Source organism: Haliotis cracherodii, unplaced genomic scaffold (genome assembly GCF_022045235.1).
Source record: "Haliotis cracherodii isolate W230 unplaced genomic scaffold, xgHalCrac1.p SCAF_8, whole genome shotgun sequence".
NCBI lineage: Eukaryota > Metazoa > Mollusca > Gastropoda > Lepetellida > Haliotidae > Haliotis > Haliotis cracherodii.
In genome coordinates this window covers 41538129-41559460 of record NW_027266341.1, presented here as the reverse complement: position 1 = coordinate 41559460, position 21332 = coordinate 41538129, and the positions used below count along the sequence as shown (strand labels likewise).

The window sequence follows — 21332 nt, the reverse complement described above, 5'->3', positions numbered from 1 at the left end:
CACTGCAAAACGCAAGGGGAAAAAGACCCAAGCTCCCCAATCAAACCCCATGCCTTCTAATCCTCAAACTGAGGAACACAGCAAACGAATCAGTCAGGCTAAGAAAACACCAGCTCATGGTAAACAAAAGGCTCAGAACACAAACAAAGTTGTAGAGTTCATTGCAACGGCATTGATCCAAATTACAAGCAGAAAAATGAGTGTCAAAGCCAAAGCCACCTGTATCCTCAAACTGGCTTCCAAAATAATGAAATACAAAGGAACAAAGAAACAGTTCCTAAATAGGGTATGCCCTAAAACTCAATAAGCGCTCATCTATAAATTATCATGGACTTGCTTTTACTACAGTGGAACGCAAATGGCCTTAAGAGCCACGGCAATGAACTGACTGCACTCGTCAAAAAAAAGGTGATCAAGCCTCATGTCATTCTAATACAGGAGACTAAACTCAGTGAAAAAGCCAAATTCACACTACCTGGGTACACCCAATATAGAAAAGACAGAAAAAGACTTATGCCTGGCAACAAGGGAGGGTACCAATCACCCTTGTCCACGACAGCTGTACCTCCAAGAATATTGAAGCAAACGTAGGAAACCTTGAAACCCAAGTAATCTCCCTAAAACTGGCAAATGGCAACGAATTACGCATAGCTAACATATATCACAGGGTTACCCATGAAACGAACATGGAAGAGTTAACAAGACTAGCTCAAATAGTAGGCACAAATGGGATAATCCTTGGTGACTTTAATGCCCACAGCCCTCTTTGGGAAGACAGGAATGATTCATGCAAATACGGCAAAATGGTAGAGAAATGGGTTGAGGACGACAATCTCATAACTCTGAACAACGGCAGTCACACACGTTATGACCAAGTCCACAACACGTGGAGTTCAATTGATCTTACAATTGCCACCAAACACCTCGCCTCACATTGCCAATGGCAAGTCCATGACGACACTTGGGGAAGCGATCACCTTCCTATACTCACCTACATAGGTAGCCCACCACAATTAGAGGAACAGCCCAATCCTCAGCCCACATGGGACTATGCAAAGGCTGACTGGCCTAAATTCAGGAAGGAATGTTTATCATTCAAGTCCTCAGAAATTGCCTTGGATGATCCTGACCTTTTTTGCCAAAATCTCACCTCAGCAATTATTGCCGCAGCTGAAAAATCAATTCCAAAAAAGACCACAAAACTGGCAAAACGCCGGTACCATGGTGGAACAGGGAAATAGCAAAAGCTAGGAGAGTGAGAAAGAAAGCCCTAAATAGGTCAAAAAGGGATAAATCAGCCTTTGCCCAAGTCCGAGCAGCCAGGACGAAAGTAAGACAACTCATAGACGATTCTAAAAAAGAGTCATGGCAGACCTTCTGCAAATCCCTTAATGAGAAAACAAATGCTAAAACAGTCTGGAGCAAAATACACGCAATCAGGGGTAAGCGGAAACCCACAAAAATTCCCAAGTTAGCCAACGCCCATACAGTCAAAGAAAAGGCCAACATTCTAGCTCAGGACTTCTCATCTGTCAGCAGCAACACAAATTGCAGCGAAGAATTCAAACAGGAAAAAATGCTTATGCCTAAGATCTCAAAACGGCCGCAAAGCAAGCATCTGGTATACAATATACCATTTACGGTGATGATGCGTTTGATGATGCGATACAACATAGAAAAGGCACAGCACCTGGTCTTGACACAACCAGCTACGAGATATTGAAAAACCTACCTGATCAAACCAAAGGCTTACTCACTGAGTTGTATAACACGATATGGTCCAAAGGAGAAGTCCCAAAAGCATGGAAACATGCTGCGGTTATCCCGCTGCTAAAGCAAGGGAAAGAAGAAGCCCTACCAAACTCTTATCGACCGATCTCACTCACCTCAAACATGTGCAAAGCCATGGAAGCCATGGTTACAAAAAGGCTCATGCATCATCTTGAAACTGGCAATCACATAAAACCTGACCAAAGTGGCTTCAGGAAGGGACACTCGTGTCTTGATCATATTCTAAGACTGGAAAATGAAATAAAAAAAGCCCAATTAAACAGACAATACCTAGCCGCAGTATTTCTGGACTTCAGCAAAGCCTTCGATATGGTATGGCATGACGGACTCCTCTCAAAACTATCACAAAATGGAGTTGAATGGAACATGGCAAACTTCATAGACAGCTTCCTGCAAGACAGGTCGCTATCAGTTAAAATAGGGAACAATCGATCGGATCCTATGGCACTGGACAATGGCACGCCACAAGGCAGCATCATAAGCCCAACCCTGTTTAATATCATGATCAATGATCTTTTTGACCATGTCAACTCTCCTACCCAAACTTCTAAGTTCGCTGATGACGGAGCAATATGGGTAAAGCACAGAGATATCTCACAAATCAGAAAAAAACTCCAGTCAGCCCTGGACGGAGTAGATCAATGGTGCAATAAATGGGGATTCACCCTTTCAAGTGAAAAAACGGTTGGAGTTCTATTCAAACGCCGGGGGAAAGATGCTATGATACCCCGTGTCTCCATAAAAGGCAAACCTATCAAATTCGAAAAATCTGCAATATTTCTTGGAGTTATCCTTGATCAACACCTCACTTGGCGCAAGCATATAGAATATGTGGAAAACAGATGTCAAAAAGACCTGAACGTATTACGGGCAATTTCAGGCACATCTTGGGGCACATCGAGGGACACTCAGCTGGACCTCTACAAAGCTCTTATCAGATCAAAAATTGACTATGGTTGTGAGGCTTTTCACTCAGCATCAACTACTGTCTTGAGGCGCCTAGACAGAATACAATACAAAGCCCTAATGCTGGCCACAGGCGCAGCGACAGGCACCTCACTAGAAGCACTACAAGTAGAAACAGGAGAACTCCCATTGAAACTAAGAAGAGAGCAGGCAATATTATCGTTCTGGGGACGAACATCAAACCCTTTGGTTAAAATGATATGGCAAGACAAAAACGCTCGAGATGAAGCCCTAGCTCGAAAAAATCCCTCACTAAAGCCATCTGGGATATTAGTGCGTGAACTCATTCGAAGTCACAATTGCGATGACATTCAGCCTCCAGAAAGTCACTTCAAAGGTTTACACCCTCCCTGGACTTTACAAACTCCCAAAGTTGACACTGCTTTAACATCAGAAGTCACTAAAAGAGAAAACCCAACCCTACTACGATCAGTAGCTATCACTAAAATTCAAACTACCTGGGACAGCTGGGCCCATATATACACTGATGGATCCAAGAATCCTATCAACAACAGTGCTGGTTACGGGATCCATATCCACAGCTCCAAACCCCAAGCACATTCAGTTCGCTTGCCTGATGGTCAGTCAGTATTCACGGCTGAATTGGAGGCAATTCATCATGCACTCAAACTCATACCGGAACTCCCGGAAGCAAAGGCAGTCGTCCTATCAGACTCGCTAAGTGCACTTCAGGCCATCAGTGGGAGAAACTCAAACTCCAGGCCAAACACAGTCAACAATATTCTATACGAATATACAAAACTATCGGACCAAGGGCAACAGGTGGAGCTGTGTTGGATCCCCTCTCACATAGATATTCATGGAAATGAAAAAGCAGACTCACTGGCGAAGCTAGCTCTAGACAAAGCGGATATACAGCCTATTCCCTTTAGTAAACTAGAGATAAAAAGCAAAATCAAAGCCTCCATAGCAAAAAGATGGCAAGCCCAATGGGACGCAAGTAAGATCGGCAGATGGCTATACAAAATTCAACCCAAGGTCCAACAAAAGCCAAACTCATACTCAAATGAAAGGAAAATTGAAACTGCTATCTCACGCCTCAGACTTGGTCACAAAAAGCACTATGACAAGGTTTGTTCATCTTGCAATCAGGCTGAAACCATTGACCACCTGTTACTAGAATGTCAAGACCATGCCCCAGCCCGGGCTAGGTTAAAACAAGAATTGCACTTAGATCCGCTATCTGTCATAGATCTCCTAAAGCCAAGAGATGCAATAGCGAAGGCCAAACTAACTCTATTTCTGAGAGATGGACAGCTGCTCGAACGTATATAAACAGAGCAGCCAAGGATAAAAATGAAATCATATCAATATAAGAAAATAGAAATCATATCAATGCAAAAACAGAAATTATGTGAACACCGAAATCACAATAGATATGTGAACCCTTCTCACACACAGGAGTCCCAAAGAGGGACAGGTCAGCCGAAATTGCCTAGGCAGAAGGCGACCTCCTAAACACCTAATGCAACAACAAACAACAGCAAAACTCACCAAATGCTAGTACTAAAGCTTTTCACTTAGTAGCACAAAAACTAAAACTCACAACTCTTTCCTTTGAGTTATTTCTCTCCCAACTTAGGGAAGCTAGCAATTAACCACAACCTAAAACTCAAAACAAACTAATAACCTCTCATCCCCCGAAAATGGAAGGACTAAATATATTTCAGTGGAACGCCAATGGATTAGCCTCCCACGGCCAGGAATTAAAAGCTAAATTTAAATGAGACAAAGGTCCACACATAGTCTGTATACAGGAAACTAAATTCTCTACTAGATCTAGATTCACCCTACCAAACTATAACTCAATAAGAACTGACCGAGCCAAAACAAACCCAGGTAGAGCCGGAGGCGGCCTATAGATCATATACGTCAGGGAAGACTTAAGCTACAAAGAACTAAAAATAATCACCCCAAACCTAGAAGCAAACGGTATCCCAATAACAAATAACCAAAACATTAATATCATAAATATATACCAATGGGTAGAAAAACAGGTCAAACCTGAGGATTTAAACACCCTCCTCCAAATAGGCAATAAATCTACAATCTTCCTAGGAGACTTTAATGCCCACCACCCTACCTGGGGTATAGAAGATAAAATAGATAAACATGGAAAACTCATCTCAGAATGGATAGAACAAAATGACCTAATACTACTAAATAACAACCAACCTACTAGATACGACAAAATACACAACAAAATGTCGGCTATCGACTTAACCATATGCACCCCAGATTTAGCCCAAAGTATTCAATGGGAAGTACACGGGGTACCACTAGGTAGTGACCACTTCCCCATAAATATAACTATAGGAGACGTAAACATCCCAACACCAACCCAAAACCAGGAACCTAAATTCCACTACAACAAAGCCGACTGGGACAAATTTCAGGAAATTTGCAACCAGGCTAACCTAGCTGACCTAGAAAGTAACGACCCCGAAATCTACTGTAAAAACCTCACTGACTATATAATAAACGCAGCTAAAAACTCCATTCCTTTCAAAACAACCAACATAGGCAAACCCTCGGTTCCTTGGTGGAACGAGGAGATAGAACAAACTAGACATAAACGCAAATCCGCATTCAATAAAGCCAAACGTGACTTCAAACACCAAAAGATAGCACATGAACTAAATCACAAAGTACAAAGCTTAGTTAAAACAGCTAAAACTACAAAAAAAAAAACCAGAAAAGATGTACCCGAGACCGCCCCGAGACCGTCCCGATGCATCTTTTGTGGGATTTTAGCCAATTTTTATGGTCTCGGCTAGCCGAGACTTTGCGGAGACCCATTGAAGACTATTCTGGGGAATAATCAAGTACTTCCCCACAAAGGCATTAACCTACCGATGACGTTTCTAGTGCATCTCCACTAGCAGGGGATGTCTTAGGAGATCTCTTAAGATGTCTCCGAGACCTCTTCGCTAGCGAAGACCTTCAAAACAACTTTGCAAAGACTATTCGGAGACTTCCTCAGAAGGGCCATAAAGTAGCTGAAGGTTTGCAAAGATGTATCAGTGCATCCTCGCTAGCGAAGACCCCACAAAGACTTTGTGAGGACTATTCGGAGACTTCCCCATAAGGCAATAAAATAGCTGACTGTTTGCAAGGATGTATTGAGTGCATTCTCACTAACGAAGACCCTACAAAAACATTTGTGGGGACTTTTCGGAGACTTCTTTACAAATAAACAAAATTGAAAAGATACTGTGGAGTCTTCTTTGCTTGTGGAAATTTTCGAAAGAACTTTGCAAAGACTATTCAGAGACTTCCTGACAAGGCAACTTGATAACTGGTTTGCAATGATGATGTGAATGCATCCTCACTAGCCAAAACTATATTGTAAGTATATATCTTTCAAAGACTTCCTTTCAATTGATACAGATCAATACATCGGAAAACTAGGTCCCTTGCTTGGAAGAGATGACATGATCATTATTATTTATTTTGAATTTTCTTTAAGGATAATACTAAAGCTCTTTATCTAAAACATTCACATGCAATGAATTAGAAATCCTATATATGTCAGCAAGGACATTAATAATTAAATACCCAACACAATTAATGCTTCGAGGTATATTTCTATTAAATACAGTTAAAACAAATGCAGGAATTATCAGTATGCAATAATCAGAAAAAAAGAAATGTACAATATATTCATAAATTCCAATCAGAAAGTAACAGTGTCCGTGTGCCATATAACAGTCTCCTCAGAAAAAGGTATATAAGAAAAGGCAACATAAAGTAATATTACTTGTAGACATAGTGGCTAATTTGTGGCTCAAGATATACATGACAGGGATCGAAATTAAATTTATTTCAAGTTTGCCAATGGGCACAATTATGTCAAATTAAGTGTGCCATTACATTTTTAGGGGTGCCAGGAAATACATGATTGGCTGTTTTAATGGTTATAATCATAATTCAAATACAAGTCAAGTGACTGTCATAGTGTTTATTCAAGTTAAATTATACTTAGAATGAATGATCAATCAGAAAATTCAAACACATTACTCAAGTTACTCATTGTCTTTGTACCTTAGTAAGTACTGCAATACCAGTTATAATAGTCTCAGGATTTATGAGCTTCTGTTCACAACTGGTATATTTTAATTGTAGCTGTTCTGTGTCCATTGGGTGTGGTCCCTCTTCACCCCCCCCCCCCCCCCCCCCCCCCAAATGAAAGTTATGTTTATCACATTATTTAAATGATGCATTTACAACTAAATTAAGTGTGTTGTAAATAAAAATAATCCAAGCTTACACATTCATAACGTCCAGAATAAGGACAGAGGAAACAAAAATTTGACGATTTTCAGAACTTAGATCTACCAAAGACGTATATATACGTCCGTGGATCTACCTATTTATTGTTGTTGTTGTTTTTCATATTTATTGTATACGTAGATCTAGACTCTAATCGCAAAATTATTTTCAAAAGAATTATTAATAATACCTGTCATCATTTTCCCGATGACAGTGGCTGTCCACTCTGTAGCATGAAGAAATATCTCCGTTTTCGAAGCTTCGCATGAATAACACGTACCATGTGACACACCATTATCTTCAACGTTTATTTTGTCATCTACACGATAGTCAACTCGCCTTGAGTATTTACATTACTATAACATGCTATTTTATTGGTTTCTGCTGACGCTTTCTTGCCGAAATCTGCTATAAGATTCGTGATTGGTCAAATTGAGCACGTGACCTTATACAACCAATTACAGCAACGATACTCGCGTACATATCAGACTTTGACGAAAGGTTTTTGTTAAATCGTGTTGTTCTGAACACAGGGCCACGTATAGCCATACTATACTGACTGTACTGATTACACTTAAAAAAGTGTAATCAGTACATTCAGTATAGTATGGCTATACGTGGCCCTGTGGTTCTGAACGTTTTAAGCAGGAAATCGCGATCTATATTAAAAATATGAAACTTCGTGGATGTATCGTGCCAGGTTACGAGCTGAGACAAAGATTTTTCTTGCATATATTTGACATTAAACATTGTGGAGAAATCGAGGCGATAAAACTATTAAAAGCCGCGATGCCATTTGACTCGCATCACACGCGATCGCACGAAAAGATGGAAATGATAACTTATATCTAAGTTTGACAACTTTTAGACAGATAAATAATTTTGTTGATTTCATTTATTACTTTGCAAAATATAATCTAAAGATTTGATTGACACGTTTTTATTTTGCTCTTTGACTTGTTCGATGTGGACCCATTGTCAAAGTGTGTGTCGGAGAATTCTATTTTCAATAACATTGCGGGAAATAGATCTAGTGAATAATATTTTAATCTATCGATAAAAAATAATAATTTGAAAGAGAAGCAAAAACTGAAAAAGAAAGTCACCAAACCTTCATCGAGATAGAATCTACGCCGACTCTGAGTTCAGCAAGGATGACAACGTATGTTCCTGAACAAACGGTAGGTACACTTTAGATCTGTTTGTGTTACATAAATATATTTTTAAAATATAGCCCTCTATATTGTCTCCATAACAATTATGCTAAATAAATCCACCGAAACGACCCCCGATCCAAACCAATTCTCACTTAGATATTGAACTTAGTTTTAGCATTCGCTGAAAGAGAAATCTTTTTTCAAGCTCAATTTATAAATCGTAAATTTATGTTCTAATTTGGAACCTCAAACTGATCTAATTTGGGACTATTTATGAAAAATAATAGGCGCAGATGTAATTTTGTAATATTGCGCAAGCCTTTCAGATTTCATGTTCCGATCACATCGTGGTTCTCCGTAAAATTTACGGAGAGCACCGATGTGGGACTGAGATAAAAAAGTATTTCTTCAAAACAAATTATGTATCTGGTCACTGAAATGTGAAATATGATCGCAGACTGTAGTTATAAGTTTATAAAATTATTGAATTAATAGATAACAAATTATATATTTGTATTATGTTAAACTCTATTAATCTTAAGTTGTATTTGAAATTAAAACTTAGTTTTTTTTACAAACAAATGTCCATTGTTGTATGGTAATTAGTACGGAAATCGCCGCCATTTTGTAACTTGCTGTTTTATAACGAGGATGTTGGTTGATATTTTTTTAAGAACTCGTAAGTAAGGGAAACTCATGTATTGTAACGTTTGTTCGAAATAGATATATGTTCCCAGTTAATGTTGTGGTCTTATCGTTTTCCCCGTCAACATGCTCCATCGCCATCGCGGTATAGATCCTGAAATACGTTTTGGACTGGCACCAGGTTGTTGACATTTTGGCAAAGTTGCCTGTGTCAACTTTGTTTTGTGACCAGCAATACCCGCCTTTCAGTTTTAGGTTATTAATGAATGCAACTTGATTTTTCAGCCCCCGGCAACAATGCAGTTTACCGGGCGCAGCCCGAGCTCTACCATCCGCTCAAATACCGCGCTATAGTGCCAACGCTGTCTCGTTATACCGTTACCGTGCCTCGCGCTCTGGTGACTCTCGCTTCACGACCCAACACCCGTTTTCGGTCTTCGGGAAACTTACACGTCTTTACGATCCAACACCCGTTCTCGGTCTTAGGGAAACTTACACATCTTTACGATCCAACACCCGTTCTCGGTCTTAGGGAAACTTACACATCTTTACGATCAAACACCCGTTCTAGGTCTTAGGGAAACTTACACATCTTTACGATCCAACACCCGTTTTTCCTTCTTAGGGAAACTAACACGTCTTGACGATCCAACACCCATTTTCGGTCTTAGGGAAACTTACACGTCTTTACGATTCAAAACCCCTTTTCGGTCATTAGGGTTAGCTTGCTTTGGGCAAGGGCTGGCCATAAATTCTTACCTTTTCAAGCGTTAATCCGGTTAATCCCATTGGTCGGTCATGTTGACATTAAGAACAGCGGGTGTGGTTTCAAGAAAAGATGAATGTGAAAGCAGACCGTGACGTCACACGCATGCGCAATTCATTGTTTATTGAATTACGCATGCATGTCAATGGGGACTCTAATGACCCGTTAAACGAGCACTGATTACATGTGATAGTGCCTGTGGTCCAGTGGTAGAGCGTCGGCTAAATAACGCATTAATTAGAAGATCCGGTGAGCCGGCGAAGCGCGTTCGAGCCCCCACAGCGCTAATTGGATCTGAAAAAGTGCGCCCGGTAAAGTGCACTACTCCCCAGCCCCCTTCCTTGTGGTGATTTTTGAAGACAAAAAAGGAACGATACTTCATAGGAAGACGTGAACTCCTGCTGATGTGCCTTTTTCATGAGAAGGGATCAAGGAGAAGAAGCCAGTTGGTGCCTGGTGGCCAGCAACTTGGTGTTTTTACGATGCTACCGACACCGATGTGGTACTCGAAGGTCAGTATCTTTGTTAAGTGTCAGGTAAATTTCATTTCAGGTTAATGGAACTGTAACTAAATAAGTTATGAAACTAACTGGTACTTACAAAGTGCACACACAGACTTGTAAGGTAAAGGTTTAATTTTTATAATTAAATATCAGATTCATAGTAAGGAATCAATAGGTTTTACAATCTAAATATCCTTCCTGTGTTTAACTTTTGAGCCAATATGAGTACTTGTAAATGTCAAAACCATTTTTTACATTTTTCTAGAACACAATGACATTTGAATGTGTAATGCTTTGGTCAACTTACATGGACATATCAATATTAAGTGAGTATCTAATCACAAGATGTTAACTAATTGACATCATTTTAAATCTAGTTTTGGTACAAGTGGTAAGTTTTGTAACTTTCAAGTCATCATACATTTGGACTGGAACCATTTCACCTAAGTACAATTTTAATGCTCTTATCTTGTTTGCAATTTATTTTTACTGTATCATGAATTATGAAGCTTTGATTTATCATCCAGTGTAACATGTTATTTTTTTCATAAGTTCTGAAACCGGCAAAGAAAAAACAACTGGAACTTTGTGGTGAGCAAGAAGATCTGCACGCTTAGGAATGCCTTCAAGTGAATGAGCCATGGTTTGTTTCTTTGACCATAACATCAGTAATTTTGTAGCCCCCCAAAAGTAATTTTTGTAATAGTTTTTAATGAGTCTCCTTGACGTCTGGGGGCGGTCGGGTAGCCTAGTGGTTAAAGCTTTCGCTCGTCACGCCGAAGACCCGGGTTCGATTCCCGACATGGGTACAATGTGTGAAGCTCATATCTGGTGTCCCCCGCCGTGATATTGCTGGAATATTGCTAATAGCTGCGTAAAACCATACTCACTCACTCACTCCTTGACGTCTGACATAAAGTAATTAGTTTATGGCACTGATTGGGGCTGCCCAGTAGCCTAGTGGTTAAAGATGGTTCGTCACGCCAAAGACCCGGGTTCAATTCCCGACATGGGTACATTGTGTGAAGCCCATTTCTGGTGTCCCCCGCCGTGATATTGCTGGAACATTGAGCAAAAGCGGCGTAAAACCATACTCACTCACTCACTCATTATGTCACTGATATACAATAACATTTGATCCCATTTCAGCCTCTTGAAGGACAGCTTCCATGACGACCCCTGCCAGTACGAGGATGACTTCCACTTTCATATGATGACTTCCACTTTCATATGATGGCTACCATATAATGATATCTTCTGTTGATGATGTCCACCTCTGGCTACTTGTTATTGCTGTTATTACTCCAAATAAAGAGAATACTATACAACTTCGTTATCTCATTTTTGACAGTACAGGTTTGGCAAGGATGTTTCACAGACACTTCTGGGATGCTGTTGAAAGACTAGATTATGATGTAAGCACATCTTTTGTATTACTGAAAATGATTGAAAGGTAAAATGTCTCTGAAACATCTTTGTTATGGAGACTTCCTTAGAACTTTGCCGGGATGGTTTAAAGCATGTTAAATTACCCATGACAGGTTTGTGAAGACACTTCAGAGACTTCCTTGCAAGTGTTGCGGGGATGCTTCAGAAGCATCTTTGATTGCATAACACAAGTTTGTGGGGACTTACCAGGGACTTCCTCAGAAGGTTTCCCGGGATGGTTCAAAGCATATTTAATTACCCCTGATAGGTTAGCGAAGATGCTTCGGAGACTTCCTTGCAAGTTTTGCTGGGATGCTTCAGAAACATCTTTGATTACCTAATAATAGTTTGTGGAGACTATTCGGGGACTTCCTAAGAAGGTTTCCCGGGATGGTTCAAAGCATATTTAATTACCCCTGATAGGTTTGCGAAGATGCTTCGGAGACTTCCTTGCAAGTTTTGCTGGGATGCTTCAGAAACATCTTTGATTACCTAATAATAGTTTGTGGAGACTATTCGGGGACTTCCTAAGAAGGTTTCCCGGGATGGTTCAAAGCATATTTAATTACCCCTGATAGGTTTGCGAAGATGCTTCGGAGACTTCCTTGCAAGTTTTGCTGGGATGCTTCAGAAACATCTTTGATTACCTAATAATAGTTTGTGGAGACTATTCGGGGACTTCCTTAGAAGGTTTCCCGGGATGGTTCAAAGCATATTTAATTACCCCTGATAGGTTTGAGAAGACGCTTCGGAGACTTCCTTGCAAGTGTTGTGGGGATGCATTAGAAACATCTTTGATTACGTCACACACGTTTGTGGAGAATAATCAGGGACTTCCTAAGTGGGTTTGCCGAGATGGTTCAAAGCATATTTAATTAGCCATATAAGGTTAATTCTGAGGAAGTATCGGAGACTACTTCAGTAGGTACTGTGAGGAAGTCTTGGATACTTCTCAGCAAGCTGCAAGTTGGAGTAGTTTGCCGAGATGGTGTGGAGACATTTGCCGGGAATATCTAGAGACTTCCTTAAGACCCTGCGGAGAACGTAAAAATGTGCCTTGCGGGGAATGATTAAGGCGGTCTCGGATGCATCTTTTCTGGCCTTTTTTTTTTGTAAGGGTAGAGACTGGAAAAAATTCTGCGAAGAAATTAACCATCATACAGGCACCAGAACAGTTTGGCGCAAAATCCACGCCATTAGGGTCATTAAACGTCATTAAAAAAACTCCCAACATAAACAATTCAACAAACCCCACTGAAAAAGCTAATAACCTAGCAAATCACTTCTCGGCCGTCAGTAGCAATAGCAACTTCAACCAAAAATTCCAGGAACAAATAAAATCAGAAACCAAATTTACCAAAGAGACAAAAGATAATAACCTAGAAATTAATCTCCATTTCACAATGGAAGATTTACTCCACGTCCTACAAAATAGGAAAAAGGGCACAGCCCCAGGCTTAGACCTTACTTCATACCAGATAATTAAACAACTACCATCCAAACTACTCCAAGCTCTTCTAAAACTCTATAACCTCATATATCTAAACGGACAGGTCCATCACCTTGGAAACAAGCCCTGGTCATACCAATCCCCAAACCCAATAAACCAGCTGACCAGGCTAATTCATACAGACCAATCTCCCTAACTTCTAACTTATGCAAAGTAATGGAATCAATGGCAAAAAACAGGTTACAACACTACTTAGAACAAAACAACATAATAAATCCAGACCAAAGCGGTTTCACTCCTGGATGCTCAACCTTAGATAACCTCGCCCGGCTAGAGCAGGACATTAAAACAGGCCAACTTTTTTTCTTTTTTTTTTTAAAATTTTTTATTCAGTCATTACACAGGATACATAAGCACTCGGAGAGCAATACAGCTTTATGAATATCGGTCTTTCTCAAAAGGATATGGTACAGAGGAGGCCTAAGGCATAATCCACATCATGGTACAGATGAAGGCATAATCCACATCATGGTACAGATGAAGGCATATTTATGTATACAATTAAGAAGATGCGGTATTTATGGTACATCAAATTATGTTGCAAACATCACGTGAATAAGTTATTTTGCAGTTTGAGGAAACAAAGCCCATTTTCTATTAAAGGCAGAGAAGTCGTTTTTTCTACATGCAATATGATATTCAACGTCATAGATACTTCTTATTGTGTTCTTAAAAGCAACAAAGTCAACATTTTCATTCTTAATACACTGGACAAAGATAAATCTTTTAGCAGCTACAATCAAATGGTTAATTAATGCATCAGAGGTACCAAAGAGGAGCTCGTTGTCAGTTATAAGGATTTTTCTATGCAAGATATGAGTCAAGTAAATACAGAAATCTGATCAAAAATTCTTAACAACATGACATTCGATATAAACATGAAAAATATTTTCTTTGTGAGTATGACACACAGAACACTCATCGTTATCAATAAGTTTCATTCTTAATAACTCACGTTTAGTAAATATTACTTTATGAATAAATCTAAACTGGAAATCCCTGAGTTTTGTGTCCCTCAACCCATGGCAATATACACTGAATATTTGATTCCATGGAAAAGAGCATCCCAGCTGATTTTCCCATTTCAAACAAGATTTAGGGAGAGGGAGGGAATTCCCTATCAGTTTATGATAAACACTTTTGTTCCTTTAATAGAACGTGTAAGATCATAAATCCAAGGAATATTGTGAGATTAGAAGAGGAATGTAGATTTTTATCAATATTTTGTCTCCAACTTCTTGGAATATTAAAAAACATACGGTTATAGTCAAGAAAAGTTCCTTTAAGATCATAAAGTTGTTGTAAACGTGGGAAAGGGATCCATCCGTTTTCATCATACAAGTCTTTTATCGTAACTATACCTTTTTTAAACCAGTCATTAAAAATTAATACTGGTTCTCTAAAATAATGGTTTAACCATATGGGTTGGGAAGCAATTTCTGCTTTTTCTAACTCTTCAAAGTCATATGAATGCATAAAGTCACTCCAGGCTATAAGGGTATCTTTCCAGAACGGATTTACAATTTCCCAATTCTTGTGCAAACTGGCACCTAAAGTGTAGATATGAGCCAGCTGAAAACTAGCAAGGTCATAATTAATGTTTTTTTCACAATATCTTTTTAAACATGAAATTTTTAAAGATGATATAAATTTGGGTATATCAGTCATTTTCAATCCACCTTGACTATAATTCCTTTTCAAATAATCCCTCTTAATCTTATCTCTTTTGCCACTCCAAATAAAGTTAAAAAGAATTCTATTCAATTGATCAATAAAGCTTTTGATGGATTTGGGAGAGCGGAAAAAATATGTACAAGGGTAGAGAGAATTAAGGTCTTAACAACAGTTATTTTACCCATCAAAGTCAAATTACGTTTTTTCCATTTGCTTATAATACCATAGATATTATCAAGGCGTTTTTTAGTGTTGATTAACCCAAAGGTCTTTTAAGTCAACATTAAAACATATGCCCAAAACTTCAAAGTTGCCATCATGCCAATCTAGCTTTAAGTTAGGACAAAATCGGACTTTACTACCAGCCACACTGCCTATCCATATTGCTTTGGTTTTTTCAAAGTTCATTTTTAATCCTGAGATTTTGTAAAAAGTTTCAAGTGTATCCATGGCTGATTTTAATGATTTTTCCGAGCCATCTAAAAAAAGTTGGGTGTCGTCAGCATATTGGCCCAATGTGTGTTCAATATCGTGTAAAAGTATACCTTTTATATCTTCATTATTGCGAATCATGATACCGAGAATTTCAGCTACGAAAAGAAACAAATAGGGGGAAATTGGGTCACCCTGTCTACAACCTCTTTCATTCATGAAAAATTTAGATGAAACAAGCCAACTTAACAAACAATATACTACAGGCATCTTTCTAGACTTCTCCAAAGCATTCGACATGGTTTGGCATAACAGGCTAATACAAAAACTACAAAAAATAGGTCTTAAAGGTCAAATAATTAACTACATCCAAAGTTTCCTAACAAACCGCAAAATCACCGTGGGCATAGACCAAACGCTATCGGACCAATGTCCCCTAGAAAATGGCACTCCCCAGGGCAGCCTCCTAAGCCCAACACTCTTCAATATTATGATTAACGATCTATTCGAGGGACTATCCCCCAAAGTAAACACATCAAATTCGTGGATGATGGAGCCCTCAGGATCTGCACTAAAAGCATTAAAATGGCCCAAAACTTATTACAAAAATCTCTAAATAAAATACAAAAATGGGCTGACAAATGGGGTTTCTCCCTAAACTCAGAAAAAAACATAGGAATAGTATTTAAACACAAAAATATGCAACCCGCCTCCCTAAACCTCCAAGTAAACAACATACCAATCAAATTCCAAAAACAAACCAAATTCTTAGGATTAATCTTCGATGAACATCTCACCTGGGATGCTCACATTAAAAACCTAGTAACTAGACTATGGCAGTGCCATTTACGACACCTTAAACAACTCTCTCATTAAAAAACTAGACTCAATCCAGTATCAGGCCCTAAAACTAATCACACGAACTCAACATGGCACCTCCTCCACCTCACTCCAGGCCTTAACAGGAGAAATGCCACTTAAACTACGTAGGGAACAACTTCTGGGCCGCGTCCCAATCAAACCCTCTCATCGAAAACTTAATAAAAAACAATATTAGCCCTAGAAACCAAGCCCTAGCCCGGAAACATCCACTACTTACTCCAATTTCCCAAAGAATAACCAGTTACCTAAATGAACACAAAATAAATAATCTTAAACAAAACAATAAATCATCCAATATCTTCACTCCAAACCTTAAAATACCCAAAATAGACACAACACTAGCCGATACACTAAATAAACAGATCGATCCTAACATTGCTAAAACCACCACACTAGCATACATACATGTAAATTGGCCAAATTGGTGTCGCATATACACAGACGGATCCTCAGATCCGATCTCAAAACACACAGGTTTCGGAGTCCACATTGCACAACCAACCAAAAACACACAATCTTACCGACTCCCAAACAACCAATCCATATTCACGGTCGAACTAATGGGCATGGCCTCAGCACTACACAATCAGCAATCTAAAAAACACCAAAAAATCCTTATCCTAACCGACTCCCTCATTGGACTACAAGCCCTCAAAAATAAAAACACTAAAAACCACCCCAAACTAATAAATCAAATACTCAATAGCTCACACAACTTAACTAAGGCAGGTAAACAAATAGAGTTCATTTGAATCCCTGCCCATGTAGGAATCTTTGGAAATGAAAAGGCAGATAAAGCAGCAAAATTATCCCTTAAACTCCCAGAAATAAGCTTAAACTTACCCAGCTCAAAATCAGAAATCAAAAGTGTCACTAAACGAAAAATCAACAAAAAATGGCAAAATATATACCAAAACTCAAATAGCCAAATCAGGAAAGTACTAATAAAAAACCTAAATAAACCAAAAATACTACACCCATGCAAAAAAATCGACAGAATAATTACTAAACTACAAACAGGCCTACCAAACTAAATAATCACAGTAAAATAGCTAATCTACACACAACAGGAAACTGCCCACATTGCAAACAACAAAAAACACCAGAACACGTACTCATTCACTGCACACACTACCAAACACACTGAACAACACTACAGACCACCCTAAATCTTAAAACCGGACTTACACTAGAATCAATCCTAAATCCACAAAATAAATTAGAAAAATTCAAAGCCTTAGGCATATACCTAATTAAAACAGGACTAATTAGTCGCATTTAAACCCCAAATAAAATATTAAAACCAAAACTACCTTATCTCTCAACCACCCAACACACACAGCTCCCTTACTTCGTCCCCCACCCACTCTTGGCATTCTTCCAAATCTCAAAATTTCAAAATTACTATATAAGCAACCCCTAAAGCCCCCCTCCTGGGTTGCATAAACTCACTTTCCCCTTTTTGGAAATACATTAAATGGCCTGGCCGGGCCCATGTGCGACATACGTATGCAGTCGGAAAGCGCACGTTAAATCTCCAATATAAGTAAGTAAGTATCTTCAGAAAAATGGCCAAATTGGTGTCACATTTACACGGACGGATCTTCAGATGCGACCTCCAAACACACAGGTTTCGGAGTCCATACCACACAACCAACTAAAACCACACAATCCTTCCGACTCCCAAACAACCAATCAATATTCACGGCAGAACTAATGGGCATGGCCTCAGCCCTCCATAATCAAGAATCCAAAAACCACAAAACAAATCCTAATACTTACCGACTCCCTGAGTGGACTGCAAGCCCTCCAAAACAAAAATACCAAAAACCGACCTAAATTAATAAATCAAATACTTAAAAGCTCCAACGACCTAACTAAGGCAGGCAAACAAATAACTTTCTTATGGATCCCCACCCACGTAGGAATATATGGTATTGAAAACGCCGATAAAGCAGTTTAACTATCCCTCAAAATCCAGAAATAAGCTTAAACTTACCCATCTCAAAATCAGAAATTAAAAGTGTAAACAAGCAAAAAATCACCAAAAAATGGCATAACCTATATCTAAACTCAAATAGCCAAATAAAAAAAGTACTCAGGAAACCACTAACCAAACCAAAAATTCTCCATCCATCAAAAAAAATCGACAGAGTAATCACTAAACTCCAAACAGGACACACCAACCTAAATAACCATCTAAAAAAAATAAAAAAACACCCCCCAGAACACGCACTCATCCACTGCACACACTACCTAAACACATCTAACTGCATTACAAACCACCCTCAATCTAAACAAGGCTCTCACTCTAGAAGCAATACTAAACCCACAAAATAAACTAGAAAACTTAAGGCCTTAGGTGTATTCTTAATCAAAACGGAACTAATAAAACGCATCTAAAAACAAAATAATCTACCAAATCAAAATCACATAAACAAACAAACATCCACCATACCCAGCTCCCTTAGTTCTCCTCCCCAACCCCATCGGCATCTATTCCATATCTCAAAATTCCCAAATTCTATATAAGCAACCCCTCAAGCCCACTCTTGGGTTGCACAGACCACTTTCGCCCCTTTCAGAAACACATTAAATGGCCTAGCCGGGCCCGTGTGCGAAATATGCATCAGTCGGAAAGCGGACGTTAAATATCCAATATAAGTAAGTGTCTTCAGACTTTCTCTCGCCTTCCTAGGAACATGCTCGGTCCCTGGGAAGTCTATGTATGCTCACCATTGTTGTATATATTTCTTAGCTACTTATATATATGATGTTCATGAAAATAAATCTGTGTATATTGTACTAGTCGTCTCTTGTTCTACCTGGCTAAGCTACCCCTTTTTGTCAGAACATGATAGAACCATGCACTTCTGGGCCAGATTGGTGCTATCAGGATTATCATGTTATCAGTCTCCTCAATCTTGTGGATGACCTTGTCTAGAAGAGACCATAGTGAGAATGCATATGCAAATAGACCTGTCCAATCCAAATATAGCACATCGATCTGGTGAGCTCTTGGGTAAGGAACTGAACTGACATAAACCAGGAGTTGATGGTTCTGGCAGGTGCGTCAGATCTAGGTGTGGTGTTTCCCATAACGTGGTTATCCAAGCAAAGATCTGGGGATGTAAGGTCCATTCTGTTGCTATTCTCCCCTGGCAGGAAAGGCTGTCGGCAAGGATGTTCAGTTTCCTGGGTATATGTCTCGCTTCCATCCAGCAATAGATGGAGTCTGCCAAGGCAAACAAACGTGTAGTCTCCGTCATAGGGAACTGGATCTGGTTCCCCCTTGTTTCTGGATGTAAGCCACTACTGTGGTGTTTTGTCCGTGGCTTTGAGGATGGATGATTTTGAGAGACATATCTTCCATGCCAGGATGGCGTAATAGATGGCCTTCATTTCCTTGCAGTTGATATGAAGATCAACATCCAAGATCCCTGTACAGTGAGATCATCTGACGCGCCTGTGAATAGATGGTGTTCGGGAGTCAGATAAGTCAGAGGGATGTGTTCATCACCAGCTCTGTGGGTCCACCAATCCAGGTCTCGTACTAAGTTGGTAGGTAACTGAGTCTTGAACTCTAGGGTGTGGGATCGTAGTGAGTTGATCAAGTCTGTAGAGGACGTAACACCAACCTTCCTCTGAAGGTCATATCCTGTAGAGACGTTAAGTTGACTAGAAGAGACATCCACCACCTTAGAGACCTGCTGGGTTGACTCGATAGCGAGTGAATCATTGTAACAGTCTCAACGAATTGATCTTCTGGTGGACATAGATATCCCTTGTGTAATTGGCTAGAGCTCCGATGTATATGATGTCTTGAACCGGAGTGGTCTCGGACTTGGAGGGATTGACTAGGAAGCCTAGGAAGGTCATAGGTTGGACCAAGAATATCCTGTTCTGGTGTAACTGAGCTTCCTCTTGGTCTGCAGCCAGGAAATCGTCCAGGCACCCATGGATTCGTACTAGCTAGATGTGGGCAAACCTGATGACTGGTGCTGTAATCCTGGTATATAGCCAAGTGCCTATTGATATCCCAAATCGTAAGACGTGGGACTCATAACGTCGACCATTGATTGCGAAGCGCAGGTATTTCCGTGGCGATGGGTGTATCGGGACGTGAAGATAGGCATCTTGTAGGTCGTGGCTCTCATCTCATGTCCTCAACGTCAACCGCAACTTCCGTACAGATTCCATGTGGAACTTTGGTACTAGGAGTTTCTATTTGAGGGTCTTATCATTTGAGGTTATCATCCTCATGTCGGTCATATTCTTTTTCGGAACAAGGAATACTGGTGAATAAAATCCTTTGGACTTGTTGGTCTCCGCAAGTCTCCGAATGGCTCGCTTCTTTAGTAGCTTCCTGACCACTAGATCTGCTGCCGCTAGCTTGGCTCCCACCAGATGAAATCTGCGGCGTCGGTTTGAGATTTCAAGATAGGATGTTTCTTGCAGTTTGTATCCGTGAGCCAAGACGTCTAGAATGCAGTGGTCGGGCGTAATCTGCTTCCAATTTTCGGCGCATGACAGGAGACGCCCTCCCACTGGTTCCAGAGTCAGCATTATGTTGTAAGACAGTTGAAAGACGGTAGGCATAGTACGCAGTCCATAGACATAACCTGGTCAAAAGGGTCTATAACGTCGGAGTGGGTGGCAAGGGAGTCAGAATCTGCATTGACCTCTGCCATCAAATCTGCCCTGGCAATAGGATCCTCATTTCTTGTAGTCAGACTGACGAAAAGATTCCTGAGAAGATTGGCGCTTGTCGTACCCCGATTGATTGGTGCGAATCCTTCACGGAGGGGACAAACTTCTTCCTAGGAGGTTGTTTATATGACAAGTCCTTCTGATCCCATGAACGCTTCTTGGGATGGGAAGATCATGTGCCTTGGCAGCTAGGCTGATATTTGATGCTTGGAATCGTTCCATTATATCTTGTCTGACCTCGTCTATGACATGTCCCATTTTGCCCTTGAATGTCATGGGAGCAGATACTGGTTGTGACATTATCAACCTCTTGGTTTGGCTTGAAACAGGTCTTGAACAAATCTGTGCTAGTACCGGTAGTTGATGGCGCTGAACATAGTGGCTGTGAAGACATCAAGACTTGGAGAGAGTAAGTCTTCCTGCATTCTGACTACGGTGTCTAGCAGGATGTGGATGAGTCTGACTTGATCTGTCCTGATAGTCATAGGAGTCTCTCCGGGTATGCCTTCGTTTGATGTCTGTAATGGTTGAATGATCTGTATGATTCCGGCGACAAACCAGTTGATATAAGCACC

The 21332-nt window shown here is 39.9% G+C and overlaps 1 protein-coding gene and 1 long non-coding RNA gene across 4 annotated transcripts in view; one reads left to right on the top strand and one right to left on the bottom strand.

The window, feature by feature from the left end:
* Positions 1-21332, bottom strand: part of LOC139449468 (von Willebrand factor A domain-containing protein 3B-like) — a 521695-nt gene that overhangs the window by 97880 nt on the left and 402483 nt on the right. The gene's annotated exons all lie outside the window — the stretch shown is intronic.
* On the top strand, positions 8832-11449 carry LOC139449469 (uncharacterized). Of its 3 annotated transcripts, XR_011652178.1 has the most exons (5): positions 8832-8886; positions 9138-10130; positions 10387-10447; positions 10674-10764; positions 11271-11449. It is a non-coding gene; the product is annotated as an uncharacterized lncRNA (long non-coding RNA). The 3 variants fall into 3 exon arrangements; XR_011652177.1 differs by lacking the exon at positions 10387-10447; XR_011652179.1 differs by lacking the exon at positions 10387-10447 and having other exon boundaries at positions 9138-10154.